The 10,533-nt window shown below is 53.7% G+C and overlaps 1 long non-coding RNA gene across 1 annotated transcript; it reads right to left on the reverse strand.

Moving 5' to 3' along the window:
- Positions 1-1,659: 1,659 nt before the first annotated feature.
- LOC134082168 (uncharacterized) lies at positions 1,660-3,675 on the reverse strand. The gene is made up of 2 exons (XR_009939587.1): positions 3,432-3,675; positions 1,660-2,959 (listed from the first exon to the last, which is right to left on the reverse strand). It is a non-coding gene; the product is annotated as an uncharacterized LOC134082168 (long non-coding RNA).
- Positions 3,676-10,533: the final 6,858 nt, after the last annotated feature.

Raw genomic sequence — 10,533 nt, forward strand, 5'->3', positions numbered from 1 at the left:
AAAGAGAGCATTACAATGCCATTAGCTCGGGCAAAATCGATTCCTCTGATAGAGAGGTGCGAGGAGTGGTTGTCTAGAATTAGTAGGACCTTAGCGTCCACTGATGCTCTTGTGTGCCGCTGGAAATGATGCAGGAATTGGATAAAATGTTCCTCCACCATCCAGCCTGAGGAGTTGGCTGTACCAATGCACCCTGGTGGGCCATCCCTGATGAAGTGGTCTTTAAAGTGCACTCTCGGGAAAATGAACATGGGAGGAATCATGTTCCCCAAAGCATTTCCAGCGCATGCAAGGGTCACAAGGGTCCCCCTCTCACCTGATGTGGCTGACCCCACCTGTTTGTCGCCACGCCTGGCAACAACATTCTCCGGCACTTGGACCGTCGTGATTCCGGTCTCATCCATGTTCCATATGTCCTTTCCTTCAAATTGGTGTTTAGTAAGGACATTCTCAAGGTTGTCAAAAAACATTGTGACATTGTGCCTGTTGAAATGAATGTTTCTTGCGAGGCTGGTTGCTTGGGGGCCCGGTATGGAAAGACTTGGTTGTCTGTTCATAATGTCACGCCCGGCTTTGCCGTGCTGGGTGTGCTCCCTCCACCTTCTGACAGTGAAGGCAGAGAATGTCTAATAAGGGGAGAAGGACCACTAGAGAAATACTTCCGCATGGTACTGTAACTAGAGGGCGATCGCGAGCAAGTGATGAATGAATGGGTGGCAATGGAGCTGAACCCCCCAATACCACATTTGTCTTTATATAATTTTTTCTCCTGAAATTGCATTAATGTATGCGATGCAGGATAACTTGACTTGACAATTAGCTGACCAATGCAATTTTCTTTATGTGTTGTTATTCCTAAAAACCCTTTCAAAGTTTTCATGTCACGTGACACAAAAGCGAACCACTTTACGGCCATAGACCTAAAAGAAGGTTCAGCTTCACGACGTCGTCGTAATCGGTCGCGATTTCTCGCTGACCAATCAGCATCCATGAGCTAAATGCTAGCATGTTACACGGAAAGCGGCCCATCCTATGAAAAGCAGAAAGGACATGAGTGACTTTTTATTTCATTTCCAGTGGAAAACCTATACTCAGGTAGCTACTACGACAATGTACATTAAGAAATGAAGTCAACTGTGAAAAAAACGAGCGTTAGCCGCATAGCTCCATAGACCACAATTCATTTATCACTTGCTCGGCAGCGCCCCTAGCGGAATTTCAACAGATTGCAGGAACAATCCGGTACAATGGAGTTAATAGGAAGTGGACCGGCTCTCCCTAAAGGGGCTCTGGTGAAGGTTTGGGCAGTCTCTCTCCCCCAGGTCTGAAGGGGGAGCTGTCTGTTTGTTGGTCTACCTGGGCTAGACAACAGCTGATTGGCGGGACTGTTCAAAAACACCTCTGACCTGCTGGTCTCTCTCTGCTTTGCTCTGCGCTGCATTGCTCTGCTTTGCTTGGCTCTGGTGGTGGTGGCAGCACCATCATACTCCTTTTGCCTTTTGCTTAACACATAGTCTACACTTCACTGATCTGCACAACACATTTGATTAACCTTTTGTTGCTTCTCATTTACTGACTTTGACATTTGTGTCGTGTCAGTCCTCTGCACTAAACACAGGTTCAATCCCCTCGGAGACACACAACACCAGGCCGAGTCAGTTGTAAAGTTTATAGCTTTTATTGTAAGGGTCAGCAGTCCAACACACATTCAGTAGAATGACAGCACCTCAACCATGTAGTACCATGGGCCCCGCCCACCCCTAGGTGACAGTAATTAGAGGGGTTATTACTACCCGCTACCCACAAGACACATCGGAGCTGCGTACATATGATCAGGAGGTTTAAGCATTGTCCACATAAATCACAGCAAATAAGCCTAAAAAATAAAGAGAGATTGCTACACCATTCAAAGGCTGTTATATCCCAAAACCCAGCCACATGGGGAATCACTGCACAGAATACACACAAATGCACCATAAGGAAAGATCAGTAATCACAATGATAACACGACACCACACACTATTACTCACTCTCTGATGATTCACATATGCATGCCCTCCTGAATGCTACACCCGTTATACACACACTAATAAGGGGGCTTGAGGCCTGCCACCCCGCTGAGCAGGTGTGCCGTCTGACCAGGTGAAAGATTAAGTCCAATTTGGTCGGCGGCCGCACCCCCACGCCGACCAAACAAATATCCGCTAGCCACACAATAATAATAAAGTTCAGTCATGCACCAACCAACGTCCGTAGCGTGAACAGTCCATTCGGGGGGCGTGGCAGAGCAGTGTAGTTTCCGTAGCCGCCAGCACGCTTCTGTAGTCCTTATGACCGTTCTGCTGCACACCCATCCCCGGCCGGGAGAAGACAGGCACGTAGTCCACTCGCCCAGCACTCCACGTCAGACCGATAGTCCTCCAAACACTCCCTCTCCGATGGCCGCTGTATTCCGTTGGAACCGGTCCCTGTCCCTCACACGCGTGCAGTCTGCCCTCGGCGAACTCCACCAGTGCTGGCAACATGAAAAACAGCGGCACTCAAAATACATGCAGTCTCAGACGCCAGCCCACACATCCAGATCAGGAATAGGTAGTCAGTACTTTCCTGTATTAGGTATTCACTCGCGGTTCACTCTCTCCCTCTGCGGTGCCGCTTCCGGGTTCTCGCCGGCTGCTGTTCTCCCGTCCACACCTCCAAGAGACAAAATGCACACTCACACACATACAACGATCCACCGTGACAACCCAGTCATGCCAACAGATTCAGAGACAGAAGTCAGCACTTTCCTGTAGTTGGCATGCGATCGCGCTCTGCTATTTTCCACACCGATCAGGCTGCTGCTGCGTTGCGTTGTGTTGTTGATGTTCTGCTCCGTCGCAGCGTGTTGACATCATGCCCGCCCGGGCAGGCTGGGAAGCTGAGTCCTCTCCGGCAGGAACATCCCGTATAAAAAGGGCTGTCCCCACCCCCATCCCAATCATTCAATCAGCCAGCCGTGTGCATTAGTCCATAGACAGAGTCAGTCACAGTCTACACGGCCAGCCAACAATCCCACAAATTACAATTACACTGATTACGTTAAACACCTTCCCGCCACCAATTCACGCAACACATAGAACACCAGTCCACATACGACATTCCCCCCCACGTTGTCCATGGTCGTCCCGACCACTAATCCCCATACCTAGCTGGAGGACACCCCAGATTAGCTCGCTGGGACCGCCGTGGTGAGAGCCCTGCTGCTGCAGCCTCGCCAACAGGTTCCACCCCCCTTGGTTCCTGCAATATATCCTCCATCAACCCAGCCCCACCTTGATTACCCAGCCCCTGCTGACCTGGCCTAGCCAGAAGCCCCACTGGCCACCACCCTCTCTCTCCTTCTTCCCCTGGCCCATTCGACGCTATAGCCTGATCCCCTGCCAACTCACCTCCGCCCGCATGAGTCCCATGTGACCAGCTGCTGGGTTGGAGATGCAGGTTGTTTTGGTGGATGGTGCGTAGGGGCCCATCCCATCCCTCCGGGCGGATCACATAGACTGGACAATCCTTCCTGGGTTGACTTTGGACCACGTATGGACGGGGATCCCAGTGGTAGCCCAACTTGCCTCGGGCCCTCCGACGGAAATCCCGCACCAGGACCCTTTCCCCAGGCAACAGGGGTTGTGCCCGTTGGCCCCGATTGAGTCGCCCTTGGTCCTGCTGTTGCCGCCGTTGTGTTCGCTCTCTCACCAGCTGGTAGGCACCCAGGAGTTGGTGATGATGCTGCTGGACCCAGTCGTGCAGGGTGGCACGCTGCTCCGGCCTGACTAACCCTGCTGCCTGGTCCACCGGAAGGCGAGCGTGACGGCCGAACACCACAAAGAAAGGAGCCAGACCGGTTACACTGTGTGGCGTGTTGTTGTATGCATGCACAAGTGCCGGCAGGTGTTCCCTCCATCGGGAGTGCTCCCTTGAGTCCAGTGTATTCAACAAGCTGAGGATAGTCTGGTTCATTCTCTCGCAGGCCCCGTTTCCTTGTGGATGATAAGGTGTCGTCCTCACCTTCCGGCACCCATAAAGCGTGCACATCTGCTGGATTAAGTCTGCCTCAAACGACGGCCCCTGGTCAGTCAAAATGCGCTCCGGACATCCAAAGGGCTGCAATACGGTCCTCCAGAGCACCCTTGCCGTTGTAGCCGCCGTCTGATCAGTTGTGGGCACTGCAAAAGCAAATCTGGAAAAGAGATCAACAATTACAAGTATATATGGATGGCTATCCCCAGGGCGCCGAAGGGACAGATAGTCCAGGGCCAGAGTCTCCCAGGGATACCCACTCTCGATGGAGCACAGGGGAGCCCTCGGTCCAGCGTCTGCCCGGCCAAGCACACACCGAGGACACTCCTGCGCCCACCTGTCACTGTCTTTGGCCATCCCGATCCAAAAAAGGCGCTCCCTCAGTGCTGCCAGGAGCCGGAAGCCCTTAGCGTGGCCCAGGGCGAGGTGATACTGCTCCCACAAGGATCGCTTTTCGGCTGCTGGGGCCACGATTGCTGCCTGGTCATGCTCGGTGGGCGAGGGGTGTCGCCGTACCAGTACGCCTTCCCGCACCTCAAGCCTGCCCCACTCCCCCAGCAGCTGTCTCCCAGTGGCCTCGAGAGTCTGTCGTTCACTTACAGTTGGCCTACTCCCCTGTTGACACCACAGTCGAATCTTGGCCAGTTCTGGGTCACGGCCCTGGCGCTCCGCCCATGAGTCCCATGCCGAGTCCTCCTGTCTTGACTCAGGTGCCTCCACACGCCTTGCTGCCGTAATCTCCGGGAGCCGGGACAGTGCATCTGCATTCAGATGATCAGCTCCTGGCTTGTGGCGTAAGGTGAAATCGAAGTTTGCCAGTTGAGCTTGCCACCTCTGCTCCACTGCTCTCAGGTTAGCTGTCTGCAAGTGGAGCAGAGGCCTGTGGTCAGTGAAGACCTGGAAAGTAGAGCCCCACAAATAGTCTCGGAATTTCTCCGTTACTGACCACTTTAATGCCAAAAGTTCCAGCTTGAAGGCGCTGTAATTTTGATCGTTCCGCTCAGCATCATGGAGTCCCCGGCTGGCGTACGCAATCACGCGCTCCTGCCCCTCCTGGACCTGAGCCAGTACCGCCCCCAGCCCATGCAGGCTGGCATCTGTGTAAAGGCGGAATGGAAGCGAAAAATCTGCGTAGGCCAGGACAGGGGCCCTCAATAAAGAGTCCTTTAGGTCCCGGAAGGCCTTCTCACACTCTGGGCTCCAGTCAACGGCTCGAGTCTTGGCTCCTCCGGTCCCCCTCAGCAATGCATGCAACGGACCAGCCCTCCGCGCAAATGCTGGGATGAACCGGCGGTAGTAGCCGACGAATCCCAGGAATGAGCGGACCTCCCGGACGTTTGTGGGTGTGGGCCAATTCTGCACGGCATCCGTTTTCTTGGGGTCAGTGGCCACACCCCCTGGAGTCACCACATGGCCGAGGTACTCGACCGAGCGCTGGAATAGATGGCATTTTGCAGGCTGTAGCTTCAAGCCATGCTCGTGCAATTTGGCAAAAACCTGTTCCAGATGGCCTATATGAGAAGAGAAATCAGGTGAGTACAGAATTATATCGTCCAAATAAATCAGTAAAAACTCATGCACCTGCCCCCCGAGACAACGTTGCATCAGTCGTTGGAAAGTCGCTGGTGCATTGCATAATCCAAAAGGCATTCTCTCAAACTCGTAGAGACCGAGCGGAGTCGCAAAAGCCGTTTTCTCTTTATCTGCCGGATGGACCTCCACCTGCCAGTACCCACTGGCCAGATCGAGCGTGGAGTACCATGCGGCCTTTTTTAAGCTGGTCAGGGACTCCTCCACCCTGGGGAGAGGATAGGCGTCCTTATGGGTAACTGCATTTAATTTTCGATAATCTACACAGAATCTCCATGACTGATCTTTCTTCTTCACCAGGACCACTGGACTTGCCCAGGGGCTAGCACTTTCACGAATGACTCCTCCCTCCAACATGTCACGCAGTAACACCCTCAGCTCGTCATAAAGGTTGGGGGGCACGGGTCGGTAGCGCTGACGGATTGGTGCAGCGTCGGCGGTGGGTATGGTGTGGTAGACCGCATTGGTACGGCCGTAGTCCTCCTCATTCTGGGCGAACACGTTCTGCCACTGCGCGAGCAACCCCTGAAGCTGGCCGGTCTGGGACGGAGTCAGCCCATCGGCCCCCTGAAGCATAGTGGTCAGACAGGCAGGAAGGGAACTACTGACCGGTCTCACATCCACCTCCACCACTGCATCTGCCTCTTGCCGGAGGACCAGCTGATTCGGAGCTTGGACGTCATCCTTCTCCAGGCGTAGGACACGTGCCAAGGGTCGCCGGGGGGGGAGCAGTACTGGGTAGGGATGCGGGTTACACACACGTAACAGGACTCTGCCATTACTCAGTCGGGTCACTGCCCGGCCCACACACCACTCTTGCCCGCCATGGTAGCAATCTTCAAGGAGGACATCCTCCCGACTGTTGTTCGGGGCCTCAGGGACGTGAGCCCACACTGCCGTCTCAGTCTGTGGTGCCAAACGAACTGGGTCGGTTGTGCGCAAGCGAGCCACTCCGAGGCTGGGTCCCCGATGTTCAGCTGCTTCAATCCTTCGGCAGGCAGCAAACGCCCGGTCCCAGGCCACCACAGCTGCTCTGGGGAGAGTAGACTTGAAAAGTGTAAATTGGTGCCCCCCCCGCTGCCGTAAGCCCTCCCAACAATGTTGGATAACATTCATGCCCAGTATCCCGTAGGCCGGAGGCAGATATTTATCTTCCACTACAACCACCCCCTTACCAGGCACAGACACCCCTCCCACTTCAAAGTCAAGTACTGCATAGCCAACATAAGGCAGGGCCAGGCCATTAGCTGCTTTCAAGGTGAGCCAGGGGATGTCGCTTACCTCCTTCAGCTCGGTGTCCTGTAGGTGGTTCCGGAAGAGGCCCTGGCTGAACAGGGTCACCTGCGACCCTGTATCTAGAATGCAGGGGACTCGTCTTCCCTGCACAAGGACTTCAACTTCCGGGCTTTCCCCTACCAGGGCTGTACGCATGGGCGCCACCACCGGTCCTCCCTCATCAGCCACTCTGCGGGTATGGGCCATCTCCCTAGGCGGACAGTCGCGCTGCATGTGACCCGCCTTTCCACACCGCAGGCAGATCGGGCGGCCCTGGTCATCCCATTGAGGTGGTCTTGTACGGCGCTGGGTGCGATATCCCCCCTGCTCTCCACTCAAAGGCTGATCTGGCTGTCGCTGGATGGCTCGATGGGACCTCAGCTCAGAGAGTAGCGAGGTCTTCAGGTCAGCTACCTGGCTTCGCAGCTCTTCCGCTAACTCAGTCCGCAATGCCTCCTTCACTTTGTCCCAATCCTGTAGTGGGTTTGCAGTGCTGGGGGGTTTGGGCTGTTGGGGGCTGGTATACGTTCGTCTAGTGTCGATGTCCTCGGCAGCAGCACGTTCGTTCTCCTTCTCCACGGCCTTGGCCTCGCTACACGCCCCCTCAAAGGTCAGGGCTGGCTCTCGTCGCACCCGGCGGTGCAGCTCCGTCTGTACAGGCCCTGGCAGCAGTCCCAGGACCAGCTGGCTCCTCAGCATCTCGTCATCTGACCCCACCGCTGCCTCCTTGCTGCGCCACCTAGAATGGGACTCACGCAGACGTAAGATAAAAGGCCCCACCCCTTCCCCAGTCTGTTGCTGACATTTGAAAAAGTGAGATCTGAGCTGGCTAATGCTCACATTATCCCCATATAATTTCTCCAGGGCTGTAAAAATCAGAACATCAGTGTCCCTGTCTGTGCTTACGAGTAACAATATTTCCCTCTTAGCCTCACCTTGCAACGCACTCATTACGAAGTCCACTCTCTGTGCAGGTGTTAACGTCTGGGCCCGCAGATATACCTCCATTTGGGTCCGCCACTCAGCTAGGGGTACCTGGCTGCCCTTTCCTCCATACTTGGGCACCCAGGGCCCGCCCAAAAACCAGGGGACCATCATCATACTATTGGCGGCTGGAACGCCCCCGGCATCGTCGTCAGACATGGTGCTGTGTCCTAAGAGGGGATCTGCCGCACTACGCCAAAATGTCGTGTCAGTCCTCTGCACTAAACACAGGTTCAATCCCCTCGGAGACACACAACACCAGGCCGAGTCAGTTGTAAAGTTTATAGCTTTTATTGTAAGGGTCAGCAGTCCAACACACATTCAGTAGAATGACAGCACCTCAACCATGTAGTACCATGGGCCCCGCCCACCCCTAGGTGACAGTAATTAGAGGGGTTATTACTACCCGCTACCCACAAGACACATCGGAGCTGCGTACATATGATCAGGAGGTTTAAGCATTGTCCACATAAATCACAGCAAATAAGCCTAAAAAATAAAGAGAGATTGCTACACCATTCAAAGGCTGTTATATCCCAAAACCCAGCCACATGGGGAATCACTGCACAGAATACACACAAATGCACCATAAGGAAAGATCAGTAATCACAATGATAACACGACACCACACACTATTACTCACTCTCTGATGATTCACATATGCATGCCCTCCTGAATGCTACACCCGTTATACACACACTAATAAGGGGGCTTGAGGCCTGCCACCCCGCTGAGCAGGTGTGCCGTCTGACCAGGTGAAAGATTAAGTCCAATTTGGTCGGCGGCCGCACCCCCACGCCGACCAAACAAATATCCGCTAGCCACACAATAATAATAAAGTTCAGTCATGCACCAACCAACGTCCGTAGCGTGAACAGTCCATTCGGGGGGCGTGGCAGAGCAGTGTAGTTTCCGTAGCCGCCAGCACGCTTCTGTAGTCCTTATGACCGTTCTGCTGCACACCCATCCCCGGCCGGGAGAAGACAGGCACGTAGTCCACTCGCCCAGCACTCCACGTCAGACCGATAGTCCTCCAAACACTCCCTCTCCGATGGCCGCTGTATTCCGTTGGAACCGGTCCCTGTCCCTCACACGCGTGCAGTCTGCCCTCGGCGAACTCCACCAGTGCTGGCAACATGAAAAACAGCGGCACTCAAAATACATGCAGTCTCAGACGCCAGCCCACACATCCAGATCAGGAATAGGTAGTCAGTACTTTCCTGTATTAGGTATTCACTCGCGGTTCACTCTCTCCCTCTGCGGTGCCGCTTCCGGGTTCTCGCCGGCTGCTGTTCTCCCGTCCACACCTCCAAGAGACAAAATGCACACTCACACACATACAACGATCCACCGTGACAACCCAGTCATGCCAACAGATTCAGAGACAGAAGTCAGCACTTTCCTGTAGTTGGCATGCGATCGCGCTCTGCTATTTTCCACACCGATCAGGCTGCTGCTGCGTTGCGTTGTGTTGTTGATGTTCTGCTCCGTCGCAGCGTGTTGACATCATGCCCGCCCGGGCAGGCTGGGAAGCTGAGTCCTCTCCGGCAGGAACATCCCGTATAAAAAGGGCTGTCCCCACCCCCATCCCAATCATTCAATCAGCCAGCCGTGTGCATTAGTCCATAGACAGAGTCAGTCACAGTCTACACGGCCAGCCAACAATCCCACAAATTACAATTACACTGATTACGTTAAACACCTTCCCGCCACCAATTCACGCAACACATAGAACACCAGTCCACATACGACATTTGTCTTGATTTAGATCATGCTTTAATCGTATCATTTTATGCTTTAATAAATTATTTGATTTAACTGTTCAAACGGTGTGGTCTCCCTTCATGTCATGGCTACTCTGGGCTAGGTAGTCGTGACATATGGGGGCTCGATCCGGCCATTTTGAACCTACATTGGAGAGTAGACTACTGTAATTCGGACTTTTGGGGGTCTTTTGGTAGGCCTAGTTGCGTGACTAGTGCTACGTCATTGGGTCGCATTTTTGTGAATGGACCGTTTGGGTGATCAGCTGGTGGTGGGCCTAGTAGCCTAATCAGCTGACACACGTTGGCCCAATCCCAATGTCCGGACTCACGAACTCACGGACTTCGGTGCGCGTTCTCGCGAAATTCGTAAGGGTTTAGGGCTGTCCCAAAGTCGAATTACAACGGGCGTGAGGGTTTGAGTACAGACTTACCGAGCCCTTTCCGTGAGTCTGCATCGGTGCAGACTTAACCTAAGGGAATTACCCACAGTTCAAAGTGTTGTGACGTTTGCCGCGGAGATCATAGAAAAATCCGGAAATGAAGGTAAACAACAGCACGCACGACACACGTGCATGGTGCAAATGTTAGCAACGTCTTTGTTAGTAAACATCGCCAAGGTACATGTGATCTCGTGAAGTGCTGTCCCAATCCCAAATACCTATCTGAGCCTATGTGGCCTCACACACTCACTCACTTAGCACCTGAGATCAATTAAGTCTGTGAGTCTTTAGTTCTTACCCCGCATTCACACTGTCTCCGTCCGTCAACGGATCACGGAGGTTGGATCTGCCGTATCTGTATTTGCATACACGTGATCTGATTGGCTGACGGATCCGTCGCTGCCTGAAAAGTTGAACATTTC

The sequence above is a fragment of the Sardina pilchardus genome, chromosome 6 (assembly GCF_963854185.1).
Source record: "Sardina pilchardus chromosome 6, fSarPil1.1, whole genome shotgun sequence".
NCBI lineage: Eukaryota > Metazoa > Chordata > Actinopteri > Clupeiformes > Clupeidae > Sardina > Sardina pilchardus.